Source organism: Syngnathus typhle, linkage group LG22, assembly GCF_033458585.1.
Source record: "Syngnathus typhle isolate RoL2023-S1 ecotype Sweden linkage group LG22, RoL_Styp_1.0, whole genome shotgun sequence".
NCBI classification, from domain to species: domain Eukaryota; kingdom Metazoa; phylum Chordata; class Actinopteri; order Syngnathiformes; family Syngnathidae; genus Syngnathus; species Syngnathus typhle.
The window spans coordinates 4,087,611-4,104,974 of record NC_083759.1 but is presented as its reverse complement, the minus strand read 5'-3'; positions in this window follow the sequence as shown (position 1 = coordinate 4,104,974).

The window sequence follows — 17,364 nt, the reverse complement described above, 5'->3', positions numbered from 1 at the left end:
TCAACCTTGATTTAAATAAACTCCACTTCAAAGCCTGTCAAATAAAATCCAATGTTTTTCACTCATAAATGTGTTTTTATAAAATAGTAGAACATGTTATCTTAAATGTAACACCAGATTCTTACGTTCAAAACACAACACAGCCAAGTTTGGTCCACTGGTATAAATGATTCATGAACACACACACAAAAAAAAAAGCATCCATTGCCCTCCACCGAGACATTAGCATTCATGAAGAGTAGAATTGGTTTGTTATCTATTGATGTGTAGAGGAGGGAAATTACATCAAATAAAGGCTTTTGCATGAATCAGCGCATCACTAGATTCAATTCATCCTCAGTACAAATTCTTGGAGCTACTTTTAGCTCACGAACAAACAACTTGCGGTTCAGAATAAAAGTTATGTATTATTTCATAAATGATATAAAAGTTCTCATTATCTGAAACCATAGATAAGGAAAATCCTCAATTGTTGTTTCCACTCTCGTTAAGCGCAACGTGTTGTCACCTAGCAATGTTGACAACTGCAATCGGGACAGAGATGGTAGAAACTGAGCCAGAGATTTTAATTGAGTTGATGAAGCCCATCCAGCTCTGACAGCAATACCGCAGATTGGCTACTCATCGCTAGCAAAATAAAAACATTTTCAAACAATTATGATAGCATCTTGGTCTGTTTGTGTGTGATAACCCCCCGAAACTGAAAGTTTTTAGGCCAAACTAAAAAGAACATTACAGGTGAAAATAATGATGTCATCCAAAAGCTGCTTTGCATTGTATCCGGGATTATTACGATCGTCTGTGATGCATTAACCAACATAATCATCCATTAATGCCTGTTTTTGGTACGACACCACAGAAGAAGGTTTTCCACATTTACATGTGATTTCTTTGATTAAAGCAGTCTGTGTAATGATGATCCTGATTATGGTAAGCTATATGAGAAAGTTTAGATTCAAACAAACAGTTTGATAAAGAAGCAAATATCTGTGCAATCATGGTGATCCATCACTAACACTGCATGGCGTGATAAGAGGCACTAGGGAAATCTAGAATTGATTACTTTGGGTTTATAGCTCCCAGATCTGATTATATATATTATTTAGGTAATTTTGTTGTTTTTTGTTTTTACATCACTAAAGGAAGTTTCAAATCCAGCATCATTTCCTTTGTTTTATTCTGGGCCAAAATAAAAACTGAAATGTAAAACAGCATTAGAATATCGATTTCCGTCTTCCTTCTTACGGTATGTTAATTCTCGCTTGTTGTGCAGAATAATGGTGGGATTTGCATTAGCAAGAAGATGTGACAATCAAAAGAAAAAGAAGCCCTAGAATAAGCAAATCAACATCCATGCATTTGCCACGGATCAATGCGGCGCCCACTCGGCTCTTCATGAACTGATGAGCTCGCCGAGGTACACGATGAAGTTCCTTGTGTCCTGCAGCCACCGCGGCGAATCCAAAACAACATTTGCATTTATGGATTTTCTCTGAGCGCTTGCATTTTGTGTCGTGCTCTTGCTCGCGGGGATTGGGATCCCTATTCATAGTCTTTATCCATTTCATCTACTGTACTGTTAAATGCAAGCTTTTGGAATAACCCTGCAAATGCAGTTTGCAGTCAGTGAGAGGCAAGGAGCATGGAGGCTTTACATCAGTTACCTCAGGGCACTTTTTTATTTTGTAAAAAGCAGCTACGGGGTTATGTTTCCCTTGTACCGTGTATATTTATACAATAAGATGTATTCAAGTGTGTTTTATTTTGAGACAGAAATGCAAATATCGTATATCATATCTATCTAGCCATGTTTCCTCTTACTCCTTTTCGAGCATTCTTTGAGTTATTTATTTATGTATATATGTATATATACCGTATTTTCCGGCCTATAAGGCGCACCGGACTATAAGGCGCACCTTCAATGAATGGCCCATTTTAAAACTTTATCCTTATATAAGGCGCACCGGACTATAAGGTGCACCATTAATGCATCATGTAAGATTTCTAATCATTCTCCATTTTATCTTTTTTATTTCAACTTCAGATGGAACAAATTACTTTATAATCATAAAATAATGATCCATAGTCTTTTTGAGTCATGATTCATAGTCTTCAGCGGGCCACTTATGATTGATTTCATGACACAATACTTCGGGCCAGTTTGAATTTAGGAATTTGGTCCATATATAAGGCGCACCGGACTATAAGGCGCACTGTTGGTTTTTGAGAAAATTTTAGGTTTTTAGGTGCGCCTTATAGGGCGGAAAATACGGTATATATATATTTTTTTCTCAGTTTGTTGGTTTATTGTTTGTTGTACGGAAGTGTTATTTATTTTTTTATTTTTTTATTTTGTTTTGGATGTGTTAGAAACAAAGACATCAATCAATCAAATCAAATCAAATCAAATCTCTATAGTCCATGAAAAATCACCCTGGTTCTTTTATGATAATACTCGACTATTGGTTCGGTATCCTCCCCGTCGTTGCATTGCAGCCATCCCGGTTGCCCTCTACTGCACTTCATGATTCACAGCTGGCACTACTTCCTTTCTCCTTGTCAGTCCTGCCCTCCGGCAGTCCACCTGAGATTGCTCGCATGGCCACCCTCAAGGTCTCAAATATCCGCTTGGGATATTCCACCAGGCTGTCACCTCCAACCCCGAAGCCGTCCGCCTGAGGTCTACTTGCTTTGTCCAACTCCTAGGAAGCCTGTTAAAGCTCCCCGATGCCATTTTGCTCCCCAGATATTTGCCCCTAAATCAACCTTCAAGTAGATCTCTCAGTTGTCTTGAACATCAGTAACACCAGCTAATGCATTATATACAATGTAAATATGAAATAGCCTAGTTGTGCCATTAGTGGCGAGTAACTGACACCACTAATTACCATTCCGTTCCTCACTTGACGCAAGATGGTGGTAAAGAGATACATGAAGCTTCTCAACTAAATTTCTTGGCACCAAGAAAAATAGTGCCAAAACAATACTCATGTATATTGCTAGCATAAACGCGTTTTCAATTATAGATGTTCAACTTTGCATTTTCTCAAAAGCCGACAGTGCGCCTTATAGTCCGGTCCGCCTTATATATGGACCAAATTCCTAAATTTAAACTGGCCCGAAGCATTGTGTCATGAAATCAATCATAAGTGGCCCGCTAATCAAAAAGACTATGGATCATTATTTTGTGATTATAAAGTAATTTGTTGCATCTGAAGTTGAAATAAAGATAAAATGGAGAATGATTTGATTTGGATTAAAAATTTGACATGATGCATTAATGGTGCGCTTTATAGTCTGGTGCACCTTATATAAGTTTTAAAATGGGCCATTCACTGAAGGTGCGCCTTATAGTCCGGAAAATACGGTACTTATAGATGAGCCCACCTTCGCCTCGATTCTACAGAGAAATTATTTTTCCAAATTGCTGTCACATTTTGCTTACTTTTACATTGCAGGTGTGCAGAATGTTTGAAACAATTTAGCAATCCCGGCGCACACAGATGACTATTACAGCTGCGCTACTATTTCACTTTCGATCCGAACGCTTCTTGCATGATTATCTTGAAGTGTAAGTGTTTGTGTTGAAGGGAGGCGACAAGTTGCATCTCAATGCAAATCATTCCCCGCCTGCCATTCAGCCGTAGCTGAGGTGATGCTCTGGCGTATTGGCAAGTGAGACGGGCAGGTCGATAAGGATTTTAACTGCATTTTAAAACGGGTAATGGTGGCCTTTATGCGTGTCATTGTCACTTACCCAAAAGTCACGGTTCCTAAGCGTCGCCATCCATCACCTGCTAGCCTGCCACATGCCTCCCTTTGCCAAACTGATTCACTTAGGTTCTGTTTGATTGCTCTCAAAGTCACTTTCAGTTATGATTGAGTTGGACATTTGTTTTATATTTATAAAGCTGTTGTCTTACTTTTTTTTTTTTCCTGCAAACAAATCTCTGCTAAATCCCTTGAAACAAAAACACCCTGTACGGACGTTTACGTCAACAGCAAAACACTTCCCTTGATAAACTATGACACTAAAACTTTAATTAAAAAAGAAAACCCATGAGAGATAATGTAAAATTTATGAGTGAATCACTGCCCTCTGTTTTGCTTAGGGCACTTTTCACCATAAGGTTTTTAATGATCAGAATGGTAAGTGTGATGTAAGTGTGTTGTTTAGCTTCAATAATTGAAAGACTGCCGTCTAAAGCTCTTCCAATCACAGTCCCACACGGCTCACACACACACACACACACACACAGCTTTTAGATTAGCCCTGGATCAGGTGCTTATTTATGTAAATGATGTGTCTTACCAAAATAACATTTCAGTCATTATAATTACCCGAAAGAAAGATGATCAATAATTCATCCGTACTACTTTGCAAATAAGGATTGGTTCAAAATATGATAAGCAGAGAGGTAATGGCTCAAATGGTAATTAATAGAATACATTACAATCGGATACGCTAAAAGACTCATAAATAATTTACCATTTGTTTTTTTCGGTCTCCTCAATGTACTCAAGCTAATTTTCTTTGTACTGCCTTTTTTTTTTTTGACTGGATTAAAAATGATCCCTCGCTAATCGGACAAAAAAATCAAAGCTTGTTTGCTACATTGCTACTAAATTAAAATGGGTTTATTTTACGCGTATAAAACAATCAGCAGGTCATAATTTTTTGACTTGATGTGAAAAAAATCATCTTTCCTTTTTCTGTGATTGGGATTTCCTGTAAGTTCCTAAAGACCTGATGCAAGCTGGCACAAACGTTTTACAAAGAATTCCATTGTACGCCTGCAGTGTCTGAATACTTTTTTCCAGACCCAATTATTTTGTTATAAGGAGACATTTTTTTAATGAGTCTCTGGCAAGCTGGAAAAGACTACCACACATGCTGAGCAGCTGTGTAGCATTACAACAACCCAATGGTTCTATTAAAAAACTATTTTAGCATCAGAATGCTTCATTAAAGTTTACTTCTTCGTGTATCAGTGGAAAAGGAATGAAGCCATTTGAGCTTTGTGGTGAAGGTGTTTAGTCGCCCTAAGCAATTGTGAGGAGTCGTCCTGATTATCTAACATACCACAATCAGGAAAAAAGAACTTGTGTGGCTTAAGTGTGCGGTTATGATTTGTTATATTTATACAATTAACCCACTCAGGTGGAATGGTTAGCATGTCAAATACTTAAAAGACTAAATTGTCAAACTATCATCCTGCACCTTAACATTTTGGAGGATTGGCATGACCTCCACGTAGTCCTCAACTAAATGAGTGTGTTTTACTTTTGGCTCCAAATGACAAACCTAGGATAATTAATTCATAAATAAAATATAAATAAATAAATACAATTAAAAATAAATGTATATCAACACAATATTTTCAGATTATTTTATTTTGTGCAAGCACACCAAATAAATATATAAATAGGAAAGAAATCTGAATGAGCCATAAAAAGCTAGAGTGTAAATTCACTATTTACTGGAGTTTCATTATCTCCGGCAAAAGAAAGCTACCTTCAGCTCTCCGCTACAAAGAAACAAGGTCAATGTTCTTTCTTTAAATCCGAGTATTGGAAGTAAGAATCAAAAAAAATCTGCAATAAACAAGCCCAAACAAAGCAAAGTTTTGCACTTTCGAATGACCCGTTCCCGGATAGTAGCAGTGAGCGTGTTTACGCAATTGTTTGAGAGTCATTGTTGAGTGGAGATAAAGAAAGAGAAAAAAAAAGGGATCACATTTGAATAATGTAGCAACGTGCATCCATCATAATGGATTCAAATTGAGTTCTTTGTTTTGATCTGCACGACACTCCGACATTGTATGATTCCATGCATGTTATGCCTGTGCGTGAGGAAGAACTAAGAATTCGTGCGTGTGCATAGTGAATATACTAGTTCCAAGGTACTCTCATTTACATATAAAGCACCAAGCCCACAGGTCGTAAGTGGACTTTAACAGTGAGCGCTGCCATTTATTGCTTTTCATGCTGCAGTGGATACTTGAGAGCTGCAACTTCTCAAACGTAGCAGTGAAATCCATATACAAATGACCAACAGTCATCATTGTCCTGCAGTAAGAGCAAATTCACACTGAGAAAAAAAAAAAGCCTCACAATGACTAATCGTCTTTTTTAAAGGCAGCGGGATGCACAACTATTCTGTGACGTATCAAAGTTTATCTTCCGTTTCTCAAAGTGGAGGGGAAACTTCTACAACGTATTTTACACTTATTGCACCAAACTATTTATGTAATGTCAAATTGAACCCCGGACATTTTGCATTTTCACAGAATGATGATGTAATCCATCAATGTCAACGTAATCTGAATTGGAAATTTTTTACAAACCCGGAATGAACAGTTTTTGTCTCGTACAGTCAGCAGCATGGGAGATTTATAGCGATGGCATTATTCAAAAACATAATCTTAGTTTTGCCCGTGTTATTTATTAGTGATTTATAGTCATCCCATTTACTTGCAAACCAAACTGTCAGAAAAGGACAGCGGAATATGCTAACAGCTGATATGAAGATATACCCGGGAAGATTTCAGCTGCACACATATGTCAACGGGAACTGCAGTTTTGTCAACACTACTCAGAAATATACTAATGACATGGAAACATTTACATCACTGCACAGCAAACCATGAAGAAGCCATTACCTTAATCCTCTCTCATGACATTGTTTTTTTTCCAAATTCCAATGATTATGCTATTCTAGTACAATCGTCATTATTATGATAATCAAGGCCATGAGGGACGACAGTGAAGTCGCTCTGATTGGCATAATGCTTTCTCTCAGAACTGAGTAAATTGACCTTAAATCATATTGAGTGATGGCATGCATTGTAGTAGAATTGTGGCTGGCTGGATGCAGATTATTTATATATATATAATTTCTATAATTTATTTACATATAATTTTTATATATATAATTTTTATAATTTATTTACACACACACACACATATATATAAATATAAATATATATATAATAAAATCAATAATATTTAAAGAGGGCTTATGAATATATATATATATATATATATATATATATATATATATATATATATATATATATATATATATATATAATTTATTTTATTATGTATAAATAATTAAAGAAATAATATAGAAGGAGTATCTCACTGTTACCTTGACGTTTCCTTTACGGGCTTATGAAAAGATGAAAATGTAGAAATAAAATAAATAATACATAAGGAGTATCTCACTGTTACCTTGACATTTTCTTTACGAGCTTATGAAAAGATGAAATTCTGCAAACAATCATAACTTCTACAAGGCAAGCGGTGAAAACTTTTAAAGCACTATAAGCAACCATTCAGACACCAAGGATATCAAGTCAAGTCAAAAAATAGAGCCGGCAACTTTTCCAGCAACCGATGACAATGTTGGAAGTATGCAAGTGTGGCTGTTCCACAGTCAAGACAACTAATCAAAACACAGCATAGAAAGTGTATTTGTTTAAGACTTGAATGACATGCACATAAATACAGACTGCAGCAATTTACACGTTCCTTCCTAGAATTATCGGATCTAATTGCTGCATTAGACACAAAATACTATTCATCGATCTAAACGGGGATTTCTGGTGCCTTTAAGAACTTTATTTTCCGACCTAAAGAGCTGAGACTGCTTGATGTCGGTTCCTTAACAAATACAAAAATAAAGTAGAATGTCTTTCCCTTTCTACAGTAGCATTTTGCATCTCGACAAATTCTTTTCGTTAGCGCTGCTGTGGTTCCAGCCCAAAACACACTTGTGATCTGATTTTGATTATGAAAATTCCACAGATCATCTGGGGCAGGTTATCTTCCTGTAGAAGGCGTCAAAACAAAACTTGCTTCCTTTTAACTTTTTATGCTCCACATATCTGGAAATAACTACCGGCAAGCTTGAGGTTTGCTGCCATAATTTCTTTACTTGTTCCTCTTCCAAGTGCTTTTCACTGGAAACAGGTTTGTGACAAATAATTCATATTTATCACTGCACCCTAAACTTCACTCACCTTTAAATTAATTCCATCTTATTTTCTCATTTCTATTTTATGCGTCCTCTCAAATTTACCGTATTTTCCGCACTATAAGGCGCACCTAAAAACCTCCAATTTTCTCAAGTGCGCCTTATAATCCGGTGCGCTAATTTATTAAAGTTTTACATGTTTATTTTGTGTTGCGTGATATTAACGTTTGAGCAACGTTGAGTTATTGATATATTGTTATTGTTTTCACTATGTCGAGTGTGACCGCATTAACGTTTGAGCAACGTTGAGTTATTTATTCTATGCGCCTTATAATTCGGTGCGCCTTATATATGAACAAAGTTTTAAAATGGCCCATTCATTGAAGGTGAGCCTTATAATCTGGTGCGCCTTATAGTGCGGAAAACACGGTAATGTAAAGTGCCTTTTCGCAAATTACAGTGCTATTGAACAGTCAAATTCACCAGCAGTTCCCTTTAAAATAGGATCAGTTAAATGAAAATGACCTTGGATCTGGTAAGCATATTGAGTCCAGTCTTCAGAGACCCGTTCCTTTTATTAAAGCCGGGCTTTGGGGAACCATGCTTGCCGTTGACTAAGGGGAAGTCACTCACCCGGATTACCCTTTAGCCATGGAAGAATACGCCCCTGTGCCTTTGACTACTTATTGCTTCCTGCCGCACAGATCCTGCATCTATTCTATCGATCGGCCTTGCCTGTTCCAGAACTCTAATTGTACAGCCGGCCTGGAATTTCACCTACAGTAATAGGTTACACAGAAGAATAAAGATGCATTCACTAGATATCGATCAAAAGGAATCCACACCTCCAGCAAAATTAACCAGACAATGCATATGGATCGATATTGCTTTCCTCACACTACCATCCATCCTGCTTCCTTTCATGCTGCTTGTTTGGAATCCAATTGATAGTGACGGTCCGGATTTGCAAAATCTATATTAGGTTGTCAAATATAAAATTGACACAATTTTCATTTTGGGGTAATCTTCTGCGCTTACTGTGCTGTCGACCAGCAGAAGAAAAATTGGTTTCATTCAAAACAAGATTAATAATAAAAGTCAACATTTTGTGCAGGACCGCATCAATAATTATTGCTTTTTGGATAATAGCGGCTTTTACTTTGATACATTTTCTCTCGCATGTCTTACATTGCTTCATAAAATGCTGTACTGTTTCTTCTTGTTCACAGTTATCACCATTCTAACTAGTATGTTGTTAAACCCAGTCTATAAAACCAGCTTACCCCGTTCGGCCGCCGACTGCTTGTGCCACCTTGCTTTTAATCGCATTTTCACATTCTTTGCAATTTCCTTTCCCTGGAGCTGCACTTAAATACCACCCACGCTTAACTGCAAGACAGGTGCAACTCCAAGTCTCCGCCCACCAATTAAACAATATGAATACGGTTAAGTCTAAGAGGATTATTACGTAGTAGATTCTTCGAAACCACAGGGCAGAAAAGCACTCAAACACTCAATTAGTCACAGTCGATGCGTTGCCCTCCCATGGCGAGACCCAGTACAGAGGTTTCGGGTGTCAAGCATCCCGGCTGCCGTTTTTTTCTCAGCGAGCTTAGCAACAGAACATTTCATCATTAGCTCTTCTGATGTACCACACACACATACAGTAGAGTCGCTGACCATGTTATTCGCTAGCTCAACCGTTTGCATCACCCCCAAGAGTGCAGGGTTCTTTTAATTGAAAGGCTTGAGAAGGTGAACTTTCACAGTTGCTAATCAGGGTTGTTAAGCGTCAAATGTTACCCGTAAAATGCACTTCTCGCTGGGTCAATTTGTTCCTGCACCTGAAGGGAGCACTCTGAATGAAACACAACTGATCAGGGTGATCATTAAGCGATCCACACTGGCATTTTAGCACTTTGACACATCCATCCTACTGGGAACGACATTGTGGAAGTGTTGTACCTTTTGTGTTTTACGTGTTCAAATGAAGTGCGATAAAAAAACCTTTTCTGGTTGGCTATTCGGTATTGGTACCTCCAAAGCATTCCATTAGGAGCATAGTATATACTGATTAAATGGCACGTGTTGGATTTAGGAAAATGAAAGTGAATGCAAAAAGACACGCTCTTTCAAAGTAACGAGTACAGAGCCAAGGAATTATAATATAATATAATATAATATAATATGATATGATATGATATGATATGATATGATATGATATGATATGATATGATATGATATGATATGATATGATATGATATGATATGATATAATATAATATAATATAATATAGTATAATATAATAATATAATATAATTAGGATCCTGAACTCGCTCCCCCGTTCTGCGTAGCGTCTTGTACTTTTACTGTCTGTACTGTCTGTATGCACACTGGCTCTTATTTGTTGTGTTATCTGTTTATTTATTATTTATTCATCACTCTTACTATTGATTGTTTGAATTTTTGCCTTCTTGTTTTTATATTGTGTCGCGTACTTGTATGTCTATCGTGTTATGTGTCTCGTCACCGTGGGATAGAGAAAAACGTAATTTCGGTCTCTTTGTGTGTTGTGACGTGGAGAGATTGACAATAAAGCTGACTTTGACTTTGACTTTGATAATATAATACTATATAGGAAAAACAAAAACACTTGGGAAAAAGTCATTTTGTTTTGAATACAACAGTATCGTCACAAAAACTATTTATTGTATAATATAATATAATATAATAATATATAGGAAAAATAAACACTTGGGAAAAGGTCATTTTGTTTTGAATACAACAGTATTGTCACAAAAAATAAGTAGTGCTTTTTTTGAAAAAGAAACACATTTTTAAAAAAACCATTAAGCTTTTAGAACTGTAACGTAATAATAATAATAATAAAAGATTATAAAAAAATAAAATAATAAATATACTTATTATTAATATGAACTTTGAATGTTCGTAGTGCAGCAGTGTCCATGAGCGGCGTGTGTCTTGGGGTCCATGTTTCATCTCATCTAGTCTTTTTACTAGCCCCCCGGGCACTTAATGGAAAGATGAAAAATGATCACCAACAAGGTGGCTTTATAGATGGCGCTGACATTTGCGGTTACACCTATCAAGCACTATGGGAACATCAGTTTTCTATCCACTGTACTCTTCTCCTCCTTTCCCCATCGTCATCTTTAACCTTTGCCTTGAATTACTCCACGTCTATTTCTTTCGGCATCACGTTGACTGACGAGTAATTCCAAATTCCACTTCTGCTCGCCATTATTTACCTCTCGCTCTGCATGCATTACAACTTCTATCTGCGCCGAGAAAGGGCCAGCTCTATTAATTAGGAGCATGGTACCGTTAAAAGGATCCACAGGGAGAAGTGGTGGAACAGTTTCTCTCAACCTGCCGAGCGTGTCCTCCCACAGTGCTGGTGATTAATGATGTCGGCCATATCAGGGGGCTCTTATCAGACACGGACGCTCTAACCAAACAAAGCCAGGGTTAGAAACTCGCTGTTTAACTGATGAAGTGGGACCGATGGCGAGAAGAAGCCGAGAGCGAGCATGCATCCTAATGAGCTTGGGTGTCGATTGTTAAGAGAGCGCGCGGGAACATTAACTTTTTGTCTCCATAGTTTCAGGCGAGTGGCATTTGTGTTATTATCATTGTGTGACTACTCAGCATTGTTTGATGGCAGGCATGTCTTGAGGACTACTCCATCATTACCGCAAATGAAATAGTTTTCTTTCTTCATTCTAGTGAAATGAGAATTTTATCTAAAAAGCTCTTTTCAACAGGAACTGCTTTCTTCCACAAAGAACCAAAATAGATTCTTCTATCTACTCGATTTTTATAAATATACGAGGGAGCGAGGGTCACCCCTCCCCAAACGAGAATCAGTCCTCCAATTGCTGAATCTTGCAAATACTGATCAGCTAAAAAACAATTTTCTAGGTAATCAATAATTATCGACCAAACCTAATATAATTAAGTTTTGTAAATTAAAAGAGTCAGACTTAAGAAATAAGCAAAATTAATATGAAGAAGCTGATTTTACAATTTGTCCGGCAAACTATTTGCAACCGGTTTCGAAAATAACACGTTCAAATTATAAAATAAGAAGAGAAATTGAATCCCAATTAAAAATACCAACAGCTTAATGGGCCGTGAGTAACATGCTGAGTGTGCCTTTTTTGCAAGGTTACAGTCTCGTAATGGGGCCCTTTTCGAATTAGTGATCTTATCGGATGTGACGGAAGCACCGAGATCAATACAACAATCTCCGCGTCTAATCTGCTTGAATCATCGCCACGAGTTATGTCACTTATCCTCTTGGTTATGAGATAGTGAGTGATATGCTCACTTTCAACTCATGCGGCTACGCTCGCCGCATATTCCGCAAGTGAAGTTAGTGAAGCTTTCTGCGTGCGATACATCAGTTCTATCTGTCCCCAGCTGAGAAAAATGGAGAGCAGAGGAGAAAGATTGGATTTCGCCTCACTGACGATGTGCCACTACAAAGGCGATATCTCTCCTCCGTGCTTCGATTGCTATCTCTTATGGGACAGACGTGGAATACTGTATGAGACACCTTGCGACCATTTTTGGCTGTATTATTATTATTCCAGTTGAGAGTCGAATGTTGGAAAGACGCGGAATACTCATTTGCTCATTAAGAGTTTCATTGATGGGAATCCGTTTACAATCTTGACAGGAGATTTTATTCTTTTTTGATTGGAGAAACAATTGACAGCAAATCGGTTTTGGCACGACGGTGGACGAAATGTTAAGGAATGGGCAGAGGTGGACGGTTGGAGAAGGTAAGGGTGGAGAGCGGCCGTCACATGCTGAAAACTATTCTTTGAGGACAGTGGATGGGGTGGAGGGGTTGACCGTCCTGGAAAACAAGCAACTCCCAAAATTCACAATGTCCACCACGCCCCTGCTCCAAGGTCATCCATTAGGCCACGCCCTTTAATGCAGTCCATTGCTTTACATTCACTTGTATAATGCTTAATTTAATATCACAAAATTTAAAATGTCTTATTTTTCTTCTTCTATAAAATTAATAAATATCTATATTTATTCTACTTAATTTATTATATATTTATATTTTTTATTATATATATAATACATTTTAAATTTTTACTATATAATAAATATTTAAATTACATATATTTAATATATATTATTTATTGTATATTTATAATATAAATAATACAAACCATTTTTTTTCTATTAAAACATAAAAAACTTGTTTTCGGAAATGCTCCGCACATGTTGCCACCTTCTATGTAAATCCTTTCAAATGATGTTTATCGATTCAGCTAGTTTTGGACCAACGATAATCGATTTTTGCTTGGTGAAACACATTACAGTGGGATTACAGCTCTAATCCAGTTGCCTCATAAAGTTACCATCCTGATTTCTATTTTGATCCCATGTCGACTGCATCGTCTTGTATTTGCCAATCGAGAATGCCATTCAACAATCAATGCACGGCTCATAAAGAACAACACAGATAAGCCAGTCCATTATTGCCATGAGATTCATGTCAAAACCTCTGACCACAAGTACAAAACAAGCTCTGATACTCTTGGCAACATCCGCAAGCTTCAGTTGAACCTGTGTCGGAGTGGTCGGCGAGACTCATTAGCTCCCGCCTCTGTGGTTCATACTGTTTCCCCGCAGGCATTTCCAGCACCATTCACTCAGTGCGATTTCAAAATGCCTATGCAGACTGATGCCTTCCAAACTAAAGTGTGCTCCTTTCTTTAATTAGCACTTTCAAACAAATTTCCCTCTGGCCTCACAGGACCAAAACTCTGCCGAATTAATTATTAACGTCCTTGCTGTCTCCCGCTTTCATTTTCTCTCTCTTTTGAAAGCTGCGATAGTTTCCAAGTTTCTACCTCATTGGATATGAATGCAGGTAGAACATTCGGTGACAGTTCTCGCCTCAGGTGGGCTTTGACAGCAAATGTTTTGTGTGCACAATTATTAATTTTGACCCAGATCAAGCAAATTAATTTATACCCGCAAATATTTGGAGGATCTGAAACCCACTACTACCGTATTTTCCGCACTATAAGGCGCACCTAAAAACTTCCAATTTTCTCAAAAGCCGACAGTGCGTCTTATATATATTGACCAATATGGATTTGTGGATGATGACTAATTTATTAAAGTAAGCTTTACGTGTTTATTTTGAGGGATATTAACGTTTGAGCAATGTTGAATTATTGATATACTGTTATTGTTTTCACTATTTCGAGTGTTACTATATTGTGATTGCATTAACATTTGAGCAAAGTTGAGTTATTTATTCTATGCGCCTTATAATCCGGTGCACCTTACATATGAATGAAGTTTTCAAATGGGCCCTTCATTGAAGGTGCGCCTTATAATCCGGTGCGCCTTATAGTGCGGAAAATACGGCAATTTGTTTTTCTGTGTTTCGCATTCTCTGTAATTTCTTTCATTTGTGGTTAAATATATAGTGGAAACTGAATGAGTTCCTCCAGGAAAATTCCCTCAGGTGTGGAATATAATGTCATATCTCTCTTTGTATCTGTCAATGACAGACTGTCATAAAAAGAAGCTAAAGTGAGGCCACCGACTTGAAAGGGAATGGATTCGAGGCACAATACGGTTGAAGAGATAAACTTGAAAGGGGGAGAAATGAACCTTTTTCCTCCTTTAGCCTTGGCTAGCCCCCCATGACAGACGTGAGGGAATAACAAAGGCTCACTATGACCACTGCTTTCACATGAGTATGTCAAACACACCACCTCTTGAATCCATTATCATGTACATGGGCATAATCTCATCACCCGTTGTGCATGAGGCCTTTTTTAATTTAGTTGTAAAATTTGACAAACTGAGTATCTCCAAAGAAAACAATGGGAGCCCATAGAGAGTAATAAAAGCAGGGTTGAATTTGAACATATTTTATTGCCTTTTTTTCTAATTCTTGGAATTGTCAACGTGACACTGATTTAATTTTGTGTCTGTTAATACTAACAACATAATTATGCCGAACGTACACGCTGAATTGCTTTAAGTGATCACATTAAATAAAAAAAGTCTTTGATATGCTAATAATGTTTCTCATTAAAACTCACTTCTCATGTCCTCTGCGCATCCAAAATGGTTTATTGTTCATTTGTGTTAAAAAAATGCCCCCTGTTGGTTATCTTTTTTTTTTTTGTGATTGTGTTTGAAAGCAATTAGAAGTGATATTATAATGTTAACGGCGAAAGTTTATATATTTCAAACCAGTTTTGTCATTCACATAAAACATAAGTATACAATTGTAAATAAATCAGATGCATTTTGAAATATTTAAAAAAATAAATATTAAGGTTCAAATATTCCATATAAAAACAAGTATTGATATCAACTGAGACATGTTGAGGTATTTGCATATGCATTTAATTTGCAGAGGCTTGAAGTCATTCCAGCAGGGAGTGAACTCTTATTCCTTTTAGCCTCAAAGCTCAATAAAGATTCATCATTCAAATCATCCCCTTGGAGAAAAACTGTTAAATCACAAGAATGAGTCAGATTAAATTCACTCTCATTTTACATTTACCCAAAATTGACCTTAACTGGAATGACTTGACAAAGCTTGTGAATAGTGTAAAAGTATCTTTTCTTAGCAACGCTGTCCTGTTCTGCAAAAAAAAAAATATTACTGGAGCAAATCTGTTTATTAAAAAATGACAATTGTTTAAAAGACAATTGAATGCCCCAAAACTTTTGAATTTTGGAAACAACCAAACATGCTCCCAAAGTCAATAACTCTGGAAAAAAAAAACCTTTTCTCAATCCAACAAATTTACTCAACCACAGATGGAAAATTAAATAAATTATGTAGGATCAATTTTGATCCACACAATGTTTTAAATGTAAACATAAAACATAAAATGATAATTGAGAGTCCAACTCCACTTATAATAACCATCTGTAAAGTCATTAGTTTTCGTATTTGTTGAGTCTTTTTTTTTTCCACTGGTGCTCTGGTTGTCATGAGCACTTTTGACATTTGTCTTGGATTGTCAAACCATCTGTGAATTTGATTAGATTACCTCTTGGAATTCAAATTCAGCCTCCAAGGTAGGGAGATTATCTACCATTGAGCTTTAGCTGCATTCTACCCATTTTTTCCTCTAGTTTGGCACATAAAAACATAAAAATACAACCAAACTCACTTTCATACGCTGAGCTGGTCTTTGATGCTAACTTAAATTGGACATGGCAGTAGAAAGTCATCGATTATTTCCTGGGTTGATAAAGGTGTAGCTTGAATGTGAAGAGAAAATGGATTTTGCCCGCTAATCTCTCTTATATCACCATTTCGATGATTTACTCTGAAAGATGTGAGCGTAATCTGCTGGTGGAGCTGTGCTGCTCTCCGTCAGGCGAGGTGTTCTCTTTGATGCCGTACCAATAAGGAACTTTTGACTCACAGGCTTTTTTGCTCAGCACAGAATGTGTCATATTTCCAACCCCCCAAAGATGTGAAAATAATGTAATTGCTTACTCCATCCATGCTGCTGGCTACATGTGGATGTGAAGAATGTGCTTTTGGTTTGACGATGGAGGTCAAGAGTCTTTGCCTGCCAAATGTGGTTCTTGGGACATGACCAAGATGTCTCCCTGGCCAGGTGTTCTGTGCATGTCAAACCAGGAAGAGTCCCGAGAGCAGACCTGGAACAGACTGGAGCTAATATGTCTGACAGCTGGCCTGGGCCTTAGGTGGGACTGGGGAGCTGGCCGAAGACAGGGCCGTCTGTCCATCCGGCCTCCATAGCCACTTATTTTGATATTTGTTAATTTTATATTTGATGTTAGACCGCATAAAATATTTCGGACACATGCGGCATTCGATTTTTTAATCTGTGACTATGTGCATTAGGTCTGCTGACAAAAGTCGGAGCAATCCTTTCATTTAGCACCGTCATCCATGACATAATCATAAAACTGCTCTATGTTTCATGTGAAGCGCAATATGCACTCTACTTAATTAAATGAATTGCAAGGCTGACCACTTGGATGCTTGCTTTTCAGCCTTTTTATTACAGGCTTCGGTAAATTAATTGGGTGAATCCCCTCATTCCACTCGGTTGGCTACAGTGACAGTCAAAGGGAGATTAAAAAATATCATTGGATCTTGTCTGATGCAGAAATGCTTGTGCTGTGATTTGTTCATGAAAATAACTCAGCCTTTTACTGTTATAGCCATAAAACATATTTGTCAATCAGATTCCTCTTTTAAACCTCAAATCAGGATTTTCGTTAGCCTCCTACAAGTCACGACGAGGGGCAAGTCTTGTCTTTCAAGGGTGTTTTTATTCTTCCCTCACAGAGCCGTCTCCTCTACATTCACTTCC